This window comes from Diplotaxodon limnothrissa, linkage group LG10 (genome assembly GCF_057381915.1).
Source record: "Diplotaxodon limnothrissa isolate DT_005_m linkage group LG10, D_limnothrissa_male_GT1.1, whole genome shotgun sequence".
NCBI classification, from domain to species: domain Eukaryota; kingdom Metazoa; phylum Chordata; class Actinopteri; order Cichliformes; family Cichlidae; genus Diplotaxodon; species Diplotaxodon limnothrissa.
Window position 1 is genome coordinate 12,430,596 of NC_140605.1, and position 17,263 is coordinate 12,447,858.

A 17,263-nucleotide genomic window follows, 5' to 3' on the forward strand; every position below is an offset into this window, starting at 1 on the left:
GGGTGAATAAGGGATCTTGTCTCCTCCGTACTTAATGAGAGTGGTGTATCTGTCAGTCATGTCTGGCACATAAAACACCAGGTAGGTCCCATCATGGCTGTCACAGATATCTGCTTCTTGGGCTTCCCCTCTGGGTCCTTCAGGAGAAAACAAAAACTGTTACCTAAATATCAATGCTTTGAATACATTATTGTGGGGTCCACGTTCATGCACCTCACAGTGATCTGCACTGCCAGCAGTCCCTCACCTGCATCTTTGGCATCAATGGTGACCTTCACTGGCAGAGAGGTGGGCGCTCCAGTGGTGTTAAGGCCGGATCCACTGGCACGCACCTTGCTGGTATCATGGGTGGGCAGCACCTTCACCTTGTAAGGGCGGACCAAAAGGGGAAGAAGACAACTGGCTGTGGAATACAGTCTCACAAATGAAAGGAGCCTTATTTACAGAACCGAGTAAACCACGCAAAGAGTTTTCCATTTTCAAAGCTGGCCAGAGTGGAACACTGTAACATGTAACACCTAGAAGGTTCAGATGGCTGCAGTACTTTGCTAATTTGGATCAAAAGTTTGGGGGGGAAATGTAATTAAATCAAGTGATTGTAATGCTGTTACTTCCGTTGTGTAGTTAACCATCTATCATTTTAGATGTTTCATTAGCAGCCTGATGAAATTAGCTGTGTAGTTAGCCGACTTCTGCCATCCAAACAGATGAGGTGAATTATGCAGATCACTAGCACAGTACACAGATTACCACTTCTTATTCCAGCCAGACTTCAGGTACTTCATTCGAATCATGCAGTAACAACAAAGATTTATTACTACTGGCTTTTTAAATTGTGCTTCTTCTGTTCTAGAAAAACAGAAACATGTGATCACAGGGTTTTGTTTTTTTCAATGACATTTGTGTTGGTTGTGTCGGTTGCAGGCAAACATTTATCATAATGGTTACATATTAGGAAATAGCTTAAAATGTGTGCATATTTAACTTGTTGCACTGCCGTAGTGTTACCTGCGTGGGATCTCCTCATGAGCATATGACTGTACCCTGGATGATGATATGTGAGGAGCTTGAACTTGATTCGCTAACAGAAACTAATTTGGCTAGCTTAGCGCACATGTCTTGTGGCAAGATATATGCACTTAAATGTTTTAAGTCATTGGCTGTTCTGCCAAATTGCCACCAACCTGCAACTTTGTGAGCTGACTGTTTCGCGATTTTTGTGTTTTAGACAACAAAAATAAAAGAAAAAGATGTACAGATCCAGGCTTTTCCTTTACTGTGGTAGTCGCATAGAATGACGTCACTGACACTGGTTTAATATGAAAACAAACTTTGCAAAAAAAAGAAAGAAGAAGAAGTGAGTCGGCGTGTCATCTTTATCGAGCACCATACATGTTTTGCCTCACATTAAAATTATTATTTTGCCTTTTCAAAAATAATTTATATTCAGAGAAGTCAAATATAGCAAATTTGTACAGCTTACACGGCGGGCAGGTGGCGCAGAACACTTGCCGGCCCCTGGCAACTTGAAGCACAGACAGGCCCTGGTTCGAGCCTCGGCTCGAACACACTCACTGAGTTCAGGTCCTATCTGTGTCTTCAGTCTGCTAGGGGGATTCCTGGGCTGCGCAGGGAATCCCAATCCTTTTTTTTTCTTTTCTTTTTTGGGCTGTTGGGGCCTGTATTTACAAAGCTGGGACTATCTCCGTTGTCATGGCTACCAAGAACAACGCCAGCTTGGGGGAGAGCGGAGAGCCGATAAGCAAACACTCATTCATCCTTTCTCCTCTTTCGTTTCACAGCTGCTGCGGTGGGAAACGCTGGGACTTGTGCTGGCTATGCAGTTTTTGCATTGTTGGGAACTTTTAAGGACCAGCCTTGAATTTTACAGATTTGATAAGTGAAGCCTGGATATATAGTGAAGAGAGCTGGGATAATCTGGACAGAATCTGCAGGCTGCATCTCCAAATCACAAGTGGCTTTAGATCTGACTCTTACAGACAGGCATGCATGTCTCAGGGTGATTACACACTAACACATTGTGATTAATCACACACATTTGTATACATTTTATTAACAAGATTAAAAAAAAACACTATACAAAATGTGTTTTTGTGACAGGCCGCTAGTAACAAAGTGCTTAAAGATTTCAAATTGGTTCTTTCCCAAGTTTTCTGTTATGTGTACACATATTCCTTGAATTAGGTGCTTTTTAATTCTCCAATAATGGTCAGTGCAAAGTGTTTACACAAACAAACAAACAAACAAACAAACAAGTGTTTACACAAACAAACAAACAAACAAAAAACATTACTCAGAAAATGGTCAGGTACAAGAACTGGATTAAAAAGGATTGGAAAAAACAGATAATGTCCAATGAAATACTTCAGCGTGTGGCTCATGACTTTTGCACAGTACTGTAAATGTTATTAATAATGAAAGATATAAAGATGTAGCTTTCCCATTTTTAAAAAATTCCCATACACATTATTCTTTTCTTCTAGTGAAGGTGCCTCCTCCTTCAGACCTTAGGATAACTAATTTCTCAGACAGTGACATCACGGTGCGCTGGGAAGCTGCAGATGATGATGATGTTTCTTACCTCATTAAGTGGATCTCCCTAAGTGGAGGCGACCTGAGGCAGGTGGGGAAGAACTATTGAGTTGTTGGAGTACATATTATGAAATAAAAAATACAACATCTCAATAAACTGTTGTCCTGTGTCTTAAGGAGTATCAGATATCACTGTCTGCACTCTATGGAGATGGAGCTCAGAGTGAAGCTGTGGCCGTACGCTATAGCACCTGTGAGTCACACATTTTAACTATATCAGCTGCTGGTGGGAGCAGGCTCTCATGGATCTTTCTGGATATTTGCAGCGGGGACATGCTGGGGTCATTTTGGAGCAGGTTAATTTGTGTGCGCCACGTGTCATAATCAGTTTTGTTGTTAGGTCTGGGAACCTTACCGGAGAAGGTACGGAGTCTAACCTGGGACTGGATGTGTTTGACATCTTGCCTTCGTACGATATGCTCTACCACGACCTTCTGAATGTCAGGTGGATTCAAATCACTTACTGAAAGGGACGCACAGGCTTAAGCAGACAAAGAAGGAAATCGGGTAAACCCTCCAGCACTCATTTCTGTGTCCATTTTGGGCTAAAAACAAAAACACCTCATAACTACCTGTGGATGCTGGCTGAGCCTCTGAAGGTTGAGTGATATGTCATTAAGCAGGTAGTCAGAGTTCTCATTGATCAGTTCCTTGAGGGAAGTGTATCCACAGGCCTTACTGATGTCCTACATGGAGCTCAGCGCCGCCTGGCTCACCAGCAGTGTCTCCTCACCAGCTTTCTCCAGCACAGGATACAGCGAGGCCATCAACAAGGCACAGAAATTGCGGCCCACTGGCTGAGCACAGCAGGCGATTCCCCCGAGTTGGATGCACAGCTGACAGATGTTGCTGTTGAGCTAATGGATCATGGATGCAGATGTTGATGATGAAGGAATCACTTGGAGAGAGCTTGTATTTGAGTTGCTGGCATCACTGTTGTATATCGAGGGGAGTCTGGATGGACCGAGCAGCTACGCAAAGAGACAAAACCTGTGTTAAAGCACTGCTTTCTAACCACTTTTACACATGCACTGCAGCTCTGAAGTTTTCAAGATATTGTCCATGCACGTGAGAACGCAAATGTCTGACACAGTTAGATCAAACATTAAACAGCCTTTAGCCTTCCTGCTCCTGAGTGAAAGCCTGTATTATATCTGACTGTGCTCATGTGGGGATAAGACAGATTAGCCTTTTCTCAAAGTGAAGAGTGGGGGCCAATTTAGGATCTTCACTCAAATTTAAAATACAAGGGAAACTGATGTATTTCCTTAAATAAACAAAAACCACACAAGCGCTTATAAAATGCTCATCCTACCCAGTCATATGCAAAGTGTTAGAATCAACGTGTGATCCACCTGCCACTAAGAGATATTATTTCTCTTTGGTAGATGGAAAAAATGGAATCAAACTCACTGTCAGTAGCTACAACAGCACATTTGTTATAATATGATGAATCAAGCATTTAGATATTAAATAGTATTGAGGGAGACAGGATCAAATACAGTGGGGCAAAAAAGTATTTAGTCAGCCACCAATTGTGCACGTTCTCCCACTTAAAAATATGAGGAGGCCTGTCATTTTCATCATAGGTATACCTCTAACTTGTCCGAGTTTTAAAGAACTGATTTGCAAATTATGGTGGAAAAGAAGTATTTGGTCACCTCATTTTTTGCCCCACTGCGTAATATACAAAGATATTTGTGGCAACTCGATGTGCTTTGTCCACTTTTATTATCGGATTGCTCTGTTAACCAAAGGGAATACCTCAGTTTATTGTATGTTTGACTATAATTTACAAAAAGACTAAAGCATCATTTCTTATCTTTTCTACAATAACTATCAAATGAACAAATGGAGAGTGCTCGCTCAAGTCATGGATCAAGTGACTTAAAGGGCCGTTTTCAAAGAAAACTACAAGTGTATAAGCAACCAAGGAAGTGAGTCCTACCTGGCCACTGGACAACATTCAGTGACAGTGCACTTGCTGGCATCTCCGGTGATTCAGTAGGGTGAATAAGGGATCTTGTCTCCTCCGTACTTAATGAGAGTGGTGTATCTGTCAGTCATGTCTGGCACATAAAACACCAGGTAGGTCCCATCATGGCTGTCACAGATATCTGCTTCTTGGGCTTCCCCTCTGGGTCCTTCAGGAGAAAACAAAAACTGTTACCTAAATATCAATGCTTTGAATACATTATTGTGTGGTCCACGTTCATGCACTCACAGTGATCTGCACTGCCAGCAGTCCCTCACCTGCATCTTTGGCATCAATGGTGACCTTCACTGGCAGAGAGGTGGGCGCTCCAGTGGTGTTAAGGCCGGATCCACTTGCACGCACCTTGCTGGTATCATGGGTGGGCAGCACCTTCACCTTGTAAGGGCGGACCAAAGGGGAGAGAAGACAACTGGCTGTGGAATACAGTCTCACAAATGAAAGGAGCCTTATTTACAGAACCGAGTAAACCACGCAAAGAGTTTTCCATTTTCAAAGCTGGCCAGAGTGGAACACTGTAACATGTAACACCTAGAAGGTTCAGATGGCTGCAGTACTTTGCTAATTTGGATCAAAAGTTTGGGGGGAAATGTAATTAAATCAAGTGATTGTAATGCTGTTACTTCCGTTGTGTAGTTAACCATCTATCATTTTAGATGTTTCATTAGCAGCCTGATGAAATTAGCTGTGTAGTTAGCCGACTTCTGCCATCCAAACAGATGAGGTGAATTATGCAGATCACTAGCACAGTACACAGATTACCACTTCTTATTCCAGCCAGACTTCAGGTACTTCATTCGAATCATGCAGTAACAACAAAGATTTATTACTACTGGCTTTTTAAATTGTGCTTCTTCTGTTCTAGAAAAACAGAAACATGTGATCACAGGGTTTTGTTTTTTTCAATGACATTTGTGTTGGTTGTGTCGGTTGCAGGCAAACATTTATCATAATGGTTACATATTAGGAAATAGCTTAAAATGTGTGCATATTTAACTTGTTGCACTGCCGTAGTGTTACCTGCGTGGGATCTCCTCATGAGCATATGACTGTACCCTGGATGATGATATGTGAGGAGCTTGAACTTGATTCGCTAACAGAAACTAATTTGGCTAGCTTAGCGCACATGTCTTGTGGCAAGATATATGCACTTAAATGTTTTAAGTCATTGGCTGTTCTGCCAAATTGCCACCAACCTGCAACTTTGTGAGCTGACTGTTTCGCGATTTTTGTGTTTTAGACAACAAAAATAAAAGAAAAAGATGTACAGATCCAGGCTTTTCCTTTACTGTGGTAGTCGCATAGAATGACGTCACTGACACTGGTTTAATATGAAAACAAACTTTGCAAAAAAAAGAAAGAAGAAGAAGTGAGTCGGCGTGTCATCTTTATCGAGCACCATACATGTTTTGCCTCACATTAAAATTATTATTTTGCCTTTTCAAAAATAATTTATATTCAGAGGAAGTCAAATATAGCAAATTTGTACAGCTTACACGGCGGGCAGGTGGCGCAGAACACTTGCCGGCCCCTGGCAACTTGAAGCACAGACAGGCCCTGGTTCGAGCCTCGGCTCGAACACACTCACTGAGTTCAGGTCCTATCTGTGTCTTCAGTCTGCTAGGGGGATTCCTGGGCTGCGCAGGGAATCCCAATCCTTTTTTTTTTCTTTTCTTTTTTGGGCTGTTGGGGCCTGTATTTACAAAGCTGGGACTATCTCCGTTGTCATGGCTACCAAGAACAACGCCAGCTTGGGGGAGAGCGGAGAGCCGATAAGCAAACACTCATTCATCCTTTCTCCTCTTTCGTTTCACAGCTGCTGCGGTGGGAAACGCTGGGACTTGTGCAAAAACTGCTATGCAGTTTTTGCATTGTTGGGAACTTTTAAGGACCAGCCTTGAATTTTACAGATTTGATAAGTGAAGCCTGGATATATAGTGAAGAGAGCTGGGATAATCTGGACAGAATCTGCAGGCTGCATCTCCAAATCACAAGTGGCTTTAGATCTGACTCTTACAGACAGGCATGCATGTCTCAGGGTGATTACACACTAACACATTGTGATTAATCACACACATTTGTATACATTTTATTAACAAGATTAAAAAAAAACACTATACAAAATGTGTTTTTGTGACAGGGCCGCTAGTAACAAAGTGCTTAAAGATTTCAAATTGGTTCTTTCCCAAGTTTTCTGTTATGTGTACACATATTCCTTGAATTAGGTGCTTTTTAATTCTCCAATAATGGTCAGTGCAAAGTGTTTACACAAACAAACAAACAAACAAACAAACAAGTGTTTACACAAACAAACAAACAAACAAAAAACATTACTCAGAAAATGTCCAGGTACAAGAACTGGATTAAAAAGGATTGGAAAAAACAGATAATGTCCAATGAAATACTTCAGCGTGTGGCTCATGACTTTTGCACAGTACTGTAAATGTTATTAATAATGAAAGATATAAAGATGTAGCTTTCCCATTTTTAAAAAATTCCCATACACATTATTCTTTTCTTCTAGTGAAGGTGCCTCCTCCTTCAGACCTTAGGATAACTAATTTCTCAGACAGTGACATCACGGTGCGCTGGGAAGCTGCAGATGATGATGATGTTTCTTACCTCATTAAGTGGATCTCCCTAAGTGGAGGCGACCTGAGGCAGGTGGGGAAGAACTATTGAGTTGTTGGAGTACATATTATGAAATAAAAAATACAACATCTCAATAAACTGTTGTCCTGTGTCTTAAGGAGTATCAGATATCACTGTCTGCACTCTATGGAGATGGAGCTCAGAGTGAAGCTGTGGCCGTACGCTATAGCACCTGTGAGTCACACATTTTAACTATATCAGCTGCTGGTGGGAGCAGGCTCTCATGGATCTTTCTGGATATTTGCAGCGGGGACATGCTGGGGTCATTTTGGAGCAGGTTTAATTTGTGTGCGCCACGTGTCATAATCAGTTTTGTTGTTAGGTCTGGGAACCTTACCGGAGAAGGTACGGAGTCTAACCTGGGACTGGATGTGTTTGACATCTTGCCTTCGTACGATATGCTCTACCACGACCTTCTGAATGTCAGGTGGATTCAAATCACTTACTGAAAGGGACGCACAGGCTTAAGCAGACAAAGAAGGAAATCGGGTAAACCCTCCAGCACTCATTTCTGTGTCCATTCTGGGCTAAAAAACAAAAACACCTCATAACTACCTGTGGATGCTGGCTGAGCCTCTGAAGGTTGAGTGATATGTCATTAAGCAGGTAGTCAGAGTTCTCATTGATCAGTTCCTTGAGGGAAGTGTATCCACAGGCCTTACTGATGTCCTACATGGAGCTCAGCGCCGCCTGGCTCACCAGCAGTGTCTCCTCACCAGCTTTCTCCAGCACAGGATACAGCGAGGCCATCAACAAGGCACAGAAATTGCGGCCCACTGGCTGAGCACAGCAGGCGATTCCCCCGAGTTGGATGCACAGCTGACAGATGTTGCTGTTGAGCTAATGGATCATGGATGCAGATGTTGATGATGAAGGAATCACTTGGAGAGAGCTTGTATTTGAGTTGCTGGCATCACTGTTGTATATCGAGGGGAGTCTGGATGGACCGAGCAGCTACGCAAAGAGACAAAACCTGTGTTAAAGCACTGCTTTCTAACCACTTTTACACATGCACTGCAGCTCTGAAGTTTTCAAGATATTGTCCATGCACGTGAGAACGCAAATGTCTGACACAGTTAGATCAAACATTAAACAGCCTTTAGCCTTCCTGCTCCTGAGTGAAAGCCTGTATTATATCTGACTGTGCTCATGTGGGGATAAGACAGATTAGCCTTTTCTCAAAGTGAAGAGTGGGGGCCAATTTAGGATCTTCACTCAAATTTAAAATACAAGGGAAACTGATGTATTTCCTTAAATAAACAAAAACCACACAAGCGCTTATAAAATGCTCATCCTACCCAGTCATATGCAAAGTGTTAGAATCAACGTGTGATCCACCTGCCACTAAGAGATATTATTTCTCTTTGGTAGATGGAAAAAATGGAATCAAACTCACTGTCAGTAGCTACAACAGCACATTTGTTATAATATGATGAATCAAGCATTTAGATATTAAATAGTATTGAGGGAGACAGGATCAAATACAGTGGGGCAAAAAAGTATTTAGTCAGCCACCAATTGTGCACGTTCTCCCACTTAAAAATATGAGAGAGGCCTGTCATTTTCATCATAGGTATACCTCTAACTTGTCCGAGTTTTAAAGAACTGATTTGCAAATTATGGTGGAAAAGAAGTATTTGGTCACCTCATTTTTTGCCCCACTGCGTAATATACAAAGATATTTGTGGCAACTCGATGTGCTTTGTCCACTTTTATTATCGGATTGCTCTGTTAACCAAAGGGAATACCTCAGTTTATTGTATGTTTGACTATAATTTACAAAAAGACTAAAGCATCATTTCTTATCTTTTCTACAATAACTATCAAATGAACAAATGGAGAGTGCTCGCTCAAGTCATGGATCAAGTGACTTAAAGGGCCGTTTTCAAAGAAAACTACAAGTGTATAAGCAACCAAGGAAGTGAGTCCTACCTGGCCACTGGACAACATTCAGTGACAGTGCACTTGCTGGCATCTCCGGTGATTCAGTAGGGTGAATAAGGGATCTTGTCTCCTCCGTACTTAATGAGAGTGGTGTATCTGTCAGTCATGTCTGGCACATAAAACACCAGGTAGGTCCCATCATGGCTGTCACAGATATCTGCTTCTTGGGCTTCCCCTCTGGGTCCTTCAGGAGAAAACAAAAACTGTTACCTAAATATCAATGCTTTGAATACATTATTGTGTGGTCCACGTTCATGCACTCACAGTGATCTGCACTGCCAGCAGTCCCTCACCTGCATCTTTGGCATCAATGGTGACCTTCACTGGCAGAGAGGTGGGCGCTCCAGTGGTGTTAAGGCCGGATCCACTTGCACGCACCTTGCTGGTATCATGGGTGGGCAGCACCTTCACCTTGTAAGGGCGGACCAAAGGGGAGAGAAGACAACTGGCTGTGGAATACAGTCTCACAAATGAAAGGAGCCTTATTTACAGAACCGAGTAAACCACGCAAAGAGTTTTCCATTTTCAAAGCTGGCCAGAGTGGAACACTGTAACATGTAACACCTAGAAGGTTCAGATGGCTGCAGTACTTTGCTAATTTGGATCAAAAGTTTGGGGGGGAAATGTAATTAAATCAAGTGATTGTAATGCTGTTACTTCCGTTGTGTAGTTAACCATCTATCATTTTAGATGTTTCATTAGCAGCCTGATGAAATTAGCTGTGTAGTTAGCCGACTTCTGCCATCCAAACAGATGAGGTGAATTATGCAGATCACTAGCACAGTACACAGATTACCACTTCTTATTCCAGCCAGACTTCAGGTACTTCATTCGAATCATGCAGTAACAACAAAGATTTATTACTACTGGCTTTTTAAATTGTGCTTCTTCTGTTCTAGAAAAACAGAAACATGTGATCACAGGGTTTTGTTTTTTTCAATGACATTTGTGTTGGTTGTGTCGGTTGCAGGCAAACATTTATCATAATGGTTACATATTAGGAAATAGCTTAAAATGTGTGCATATTTAACTTGTTGCACTGCCGTAGTGTTACCTGCGTGGGATCTCCTCATGAGCATATGACTGTACCCTGGATGATGATATGTGAGGAGCTTGAACTTGATTCGCTAACAGAAACTAATTTGGCTAGCTTAGCGCACATGTCTTGTGGCAAGATATATGCACTTAAATGTTTTAAGTCATTGGCTGTTCTGCCAAATTGCCACCAACCTGCAACTTTGTGAGCTGACTGTTTCGCGATTTTTGTGTTTTAGACAACAAAAATAAAAGAAAAAGATGTACAGATCCAGGCTTTTCCTTTACTGTGGTAGTCGCATAGAATGACGTCACTGACACTGGTTTAATATGAAAACAAACTTTGCAAAAAAAAGAAAGAAGAAGAAGTGAGTCGGCGTGTCATCTTTATCGAGCACCATACATGTTTTGCCTCACATTAAAATTATTATTTTGCCTTTTCAAAAATAATTTATATTCAGAGAAGTCAAATATAGCAAATTTGTACAGCTTACACGGCGGGCAGGTGGCGCAGAACACTTGCCGGCCCCTGGCAACTTGAAGCACAGACAGGCCCTGGTTTCGAGCCTCGGCTCGAACACACTCACTGAGTTCAGGTCCTATCTGTGTCTTCAGTCTGCTAGGGGGATTCCTGGGCTGCGCAGGGAATCCCAATCCTTTTTTTTTCTTTTCTTTTTTGGGCTGTTGGGGCCTGTATTTACAAAGCTGGGACTATCTCCGTTGTCATGGCTACCAAGAACAACGCCAGCTTGGGGGAGAGCGGAGAGCCGATAAGCAAACACTCATTCATCCTTTCTCCTCTTTCGTTTCACAGCTGCTGCGGTGGGAAACGCTGGGACTTGTGCAAAAACTGCTATGCAGTTTTTGCATTGTTGGGAACTTTTAAGGACCAGCCTTGAATTTTACAGATTTGATAAGTGAAGCCTGGATATATAGTGAAGAGAGCTGGGATAATCTGGACAGAATCTGCAGGCTGCATCTCCAAATCACAAGTGGCTTTAGATCTGACTCTTACAGACAGGCATGCATGTCTCAGGGTGATTACACACTAACACATTGTGATTAATCACACACATTTGTATACATTTTATTAACAAGATTAAAAAAAAACACTATACAAAATGTGTTTTTGTGACAGGCCGCTAGTAACAAAGTGCTTAAAGATTTCAAATTGGTTCTTTCCCAAGTTTTCTGTTATGTGTACACATATTCCTTGAATTAGGTGCTTTTTAATTCTCCAATAATGGTCAGTGCAAAGTGTTTACACAAACAAACAAACAAACAAACAAACAAGTGTTTACACAAACAAACAAACAAACAAAAAACATTACTCAGAAAATGGTCAGGTACAAGAACTGGATTAAAAAGGATTGGAAAAAACAGATAATGTCCAATGAAATACTTCAGCGTGTGGCTCATGACTTTTGCACAGTACTGTAAATGTTATTAATAATGAAAGATATAAAGATGTAGCTTTCCCATTTTTAAAAAATTCCCATACACATTATTCTTTTCTTCTAGTGAAGGTGCCTCCTCCTTCAGACCTTAGGATAACTAATTTCTCAGACAGTGACATCACGGTGCGCTGGGAAGCTGCAGATGATGATGATGTTTCTTACCTCATTAAGTGGATCTCCCTAAGTGGAGGCGACCTGAGGCAGGTGGGGAAGAACTATTGAGTTGTTGGAGTACATATTATGAAATAAAAAATACAACATCTCAATAAACTGTTGTCCTGTGTCTTAAGGAGTATCAGATATCACTGTCTGCACTCTATGGAGATGGAGCTCAGAGTGAAGCTGTGGCCGTACGCTATAGCACCTGTGAGTCACACATTTTAACTATATCAGCTGCTGGTGGGAGCAGGCTCTCATGGATCTTTCTGGATATTTGCAGCGGGGACATGCTGGGGTCATTTTGGAGCAGGTTAATTTGTGTGCGCCACGTGTCATAATCAGTTTTGTTGTTAGGTCTGGGAACCTTACCGGAGAAGGTACGGAGTCTAACCTGGGACTGGATGTGTTTGACATCTTGCCTTCGTACGATATGCTCTACCACGACCTTCTGAATGTCAGGTGGATTCAAATCACTTACTGAAAGGGACGCACAGGCTTAAGCAGACAAAGAAGGAAATCGGGTAAACCCTCCAGCACTCATTTCTGTGTCCATTCTGGGCTAAAAACAAAAACACCTCATAACTACCTGTGGATGCTGGCTGAGCCTCTGAAGGTTGAGTGATATGTCATTAAGCAGGTAGTCAGAGTTCTCATTGATCAGTTCCTTGAGGGAAGTGTATCCACAGGCCTTACTGATGTCCTACATGGAGCTCAGCGCCGCCTGGCTCACCAGCAGTGTCTCCTCACCAGCTTTCTCCAGCACAGGATACAGCGAGGCCATCAACAAGGCACAGAAATTGCGGCCCACTGGCTGAGCACAGCAGGCGATTCCCCCGAGTTGGATGCACAGCTGACAGATGTTGCTGTTGAGCTAATGGATCATGGATGCAGATGTTGATGATGAAGGAATCACTTGGAGAGAGCTTGTATTTGAGTTGCTGGCATCACTGTTGTATATCGAGGGGAGTCTGGATGGACCGAGCAGCTACGCAAAGAGACAAAACCTGTGTTAAAGCACTGCTTTCTAACCACTTTTACACATGCACTGCAGCTCTGAAGTTTTCAAGATATTGTCCATGCACGTGAGAACGCAAATGTCTGACACAGTTAGATCAAACATTAAACAGCCTTTAGCCTTCCTGCTCCTGAGTGAAAGCCTGTATTATATCTGACTGTGCTCATGTGGGGATAAGACAGATTAGCCTTTTCTCAAAGTGAAGAGTGGGGGCCAATTTAGGATCTTCACTCAAATTTAAAATACAAGGGAAACTGATGTATTTCCTTAAATAAACAAAAACCACACAAGCGCTTATAAAATGCTCATCCTACCCAGTCATATGCAAAGTGTTAGAATCAACGTGTGATCCACCTGCCACTAAGAGATATTATTTCTCTTTGGTAGATGGAAAAAATGGAATCAAACTCACTGTCAGTAGCTACAACAGCACATTTGTTATAATATGATGAATCAAGCATTTAGATATTAAATAGTATTGAGGGAGACAGGATCAAATACAGTGGGGCAAAAAAGTATTTAGTCAGCCACCAATTGTGCACGTTCTCCCACTTAAAAATATGAGAGAGGCCTGTCATTTTCATCATAGGTATACCTCTAACTTGTCCGAGTTTTAAAGAACTGATTTGCAAATTATGGTGGAAAAGAAGTATTTGGTCACCTCATTTTTTGCCCCACTGCGTAATATACAAAGATATTTGTGGCAACTCGATGTGCTTTGTCCACTTTTATTATCGGATTGCTCTGTTAACCAAAGGGAATACCTCAGTTTATTGTATGTTTGACTATAATTTACAAAAAGACTAAAGCATCATTTCTTATCTTTTCTACAATAACTATCAAATGAACAAATGGAGAGTGCTCGCTCAAGTCATGGATCAAGTGACTTAAAGGGCCGTTTTCAAAGAAAACTACAAGTGTATAAGCAACCAAGGAAGTGAGTCCTACCTGGCCACTGGACAACATTCAGTGACAGTGCACTTGCTGGCATCTCCGGTGATTCAGTAGGGTGAATAAGGGATCTTGTCTCCTCCGTACTTAATGAGAGTGGTGTATCTGTCAGTCATGTCTGGCACATAAAACACCAGGTAGGTCCCATCATGGCTGTCACAGATATCTGCTTCTTGGGCTTCCCCTCTGGGTCCTTCAGGAGAAAACAAAAACTGTTACCTAAATATCAATGCTTTGAATACATTATTGTGTGGTCCACGTTCATGCACTCACAGTGATCTGCACTGCCAGCAGTCCCTCACCTGCATCTTTGGCATCAATGGTGACCTTCACTGGCAGAGAGGTGGGCGCTCCAGTGGTGTTAAGGCCGGATCCACTTGCACGCACCTTGCTGGTATCATGGGTGGGCAGCACCTTCACCTTGTAAGGGCGGACCAAAGGGGAGAGAAGACAACTGGCTGTGGAATACAGTCTCACAAATGAAAGGAGCCTTATTTACAGAACCGAGTAAACCACGCAAAGAGTTTTCCATTTTCAAAGCTGGCCAGAGTGGAACACTGTAACATGTAACACCTAGAAGGTTCAGATGGCTGCAGTACTTTGCTAATTTGGATCAAAAGTTTGGGGGGGAAATGTAATTAAATCAAGTGATTGTAATGCTGTTACTTCCGTTGTGTAGTTAACCATCTATCATTTTAGATGTTTCATTAGCAGCCTGATGAAATTAGCTGTGTAGTTAGCCGACTTCTGCCATCCAAACAGATGAGGTGAATTATGCAGATCACTAGCACAGTACACAGATTACCACTTCTTATTCCAGCCAGACTTCAGGTACTTCATTCGAATCATGCAGTAACAACAAAGATTTATTACTACTGGCTTTTTAAATTGTGCTTCTTCTGTTCTAGAAAAACAGAAACATGTGATCACAGGGTTTTGTTTTTTTCAATGACATTTGTGTTGGTTGTGTCGGTTGCAGGCAAACATTTATCATAATGGTTACATATTAGGAAATAGCTTAAAATGTGTGCATATTTAACTTGTTGCACTGCCGTAGTGTTACCTGCGTGGGATCTCCTCATGAGCATATGACTGTACCCTGGATGATGATATGTGAGGAGCTTGAACTTGATTCGCTAACAGAAACTAATTTGGCTAGCTTAGCGCACATGTCTTGTGGCAAGATATATGCACTTAAATGTTTTAAGTCATTGGCTGTTCTGCCAAATTGCCACCAACCTGCAACTTTGTGAGCTGACTGTTTCGCGATTTTTGTGTTTTAGACAACAAAAATAAAAGAAAAAGATGTACAGATCCAGGCTTTTCCTTTACTGTGGTAGTCGCATAGAATGACGTCACTGACACTGGTTTAATATGAAAACAAACTTTGCAAAAAAAAGAAAGAAGAAGAAGTGAGTCGGCGTGTCATCTTTATCGAGCACCATACATGTTTTGCCTCACATTAAAATTATTATTTTGCCTTTTCAAAAATAATTTATATTCAGAGAAGTCAAATATAGCAAATTTGTACAGCTTACACGGCGGGCAGGTGGCGCAGAACACTTGCCGGCCCCTGGCAACTTGAAGCACAGACAGGCCCTGGTTCGAGCCTCGGCTCGAACACACTCACTGAGTTCAGGTCCTATCTGTGTCTTCAGTCTGCTAGGGGGATTCCTGGGCTGCGCAGGGAATCCCAATCCTTTTTTTTTTCTTTTCTTTTTTGGGCTGTTGGGGCCTGTATTTACAAAGCTGGGACTATCTCCGTTGTCATGGCTACCAAGAACAACGCCAGCTTGGGGGAGAGCGGAGAGCCGATAAGCAAACACTCATTCATCCTTTCTCCTCTTTCGTTTCACAGCTGCTGCGGTGGGAAACGCTGGGACTTGTGCAAAAACTGCTATGCAGTTTTTGCATTGTTGGGAACTTTTAAGGACCAGCCTTGAATTTTACAGATTTGATAAGTGAAGCCTGGATATATAGTGAAGAGAGCTGGGATAATCTGGACAGAATCTGCAGGCTGCATCTCCAAATCACAAGTGGCTTTAGATCTGACTCTTACAGACAGGCATGCATGTCTCAGGGTGATTACACACTAACACATTGTGATTAATCACACACATTTGTATACATTTTATTAACAAGATTAAAAAAAAACACTATACAAAATGTGTTTTTGTGACAGGCCGCTAGTAACAAAGTGCTTAAAGATTTCAAATTGGTTCTTTCCCAAGTTTTCTGTTATGTGTACACATATTCCTTGAATTAGGTGCTTTTTAATTCTCCAATAATGGTCAGTGCAAAGTGTTTACACAAACAAACAAACAAACAAACAAACAAGTGTTTACACAAACAAACAAACAAACAAAAAACATTACTCAGAAAATGGTCAGGTACAAGAACTGGATTAAAAAGGATTGGAAAAAACAGATAATGTCCAATGAAATACTTCAGCGTGTGGCTCATGACTTTTGCACAGTACTGTAAATGTTATTAATAATGAAAGATATAAAGATGTAGCTTTCCCATTTTTAAAAAATTCCCATACACATTATTCTTTTCTTCTAGTGAAGGTGCCTCCTCCTTCAGACCTTAGGATAACTAATTTCTCAGACAGTGACATCACGGTGCGCTGGGAAGCTGCAGATGATGATGATGTTTCTTACCTCATTAAGTGGATCTCCCTAAGTGGAGGCGACCTGAGGCAGGTGGGGAAGAACTATTGAGTTGTTGGAGTACATATTATGAAATAAAAAATACAACATCTCAATAAACTGTTGTCCTGTGTCTTAAGGAGTATCAGATATCACTGTCTGCACTCTATGGAGATGGAGCTCAGAGTGAAGCTGTGGCCGTACGCTATAGCACCTGTGAGTCACACATTTTAACTATATCAGCTGCTGGTGGGAGCAGGCTCTCATGGATCTTTCTGGATATTTGCAGCGGGGACATGCTGGGGTCATTTTGGAGCAGGTTAATTTGTGTGCGCCACGTGTCATAATCAGTTTTGTTGTTAGGTCTGGGAACCTTACCGGAGAAGGTACGGAGTCTAACCTGGGACTGGATGTGTTTGACATCTTGCCTTCGTACGATATGCTCTACCACGACCTTCTGAATGTCAGGTGGATTCAAATCACTTACTGAAAGGGACGCACAGGCTTAAGCAGACAAAGAAGGAAATCGGGTAAACCCTCCAGCACTCATTTCTGTGTCCATTCTGGGCTAAAAACAAAAACACCTCATAACTACCTGTGGATGCTGGCTGAGCCTCTGAAGGTTGAGTGATATGTCATTAAGCAGGTAGTCAGAGTTCTCATTGATCAGTTCCTTGAGGGAAGTGTATCCACAGGCCTTACTGATGTCCTACATGGAGCTCAGCGCCGCCTGGCTCACCAGCAGTGTCTCCTCACCAGCTTTCTCCAGCACAGGATACAGCGAGGCCATCAA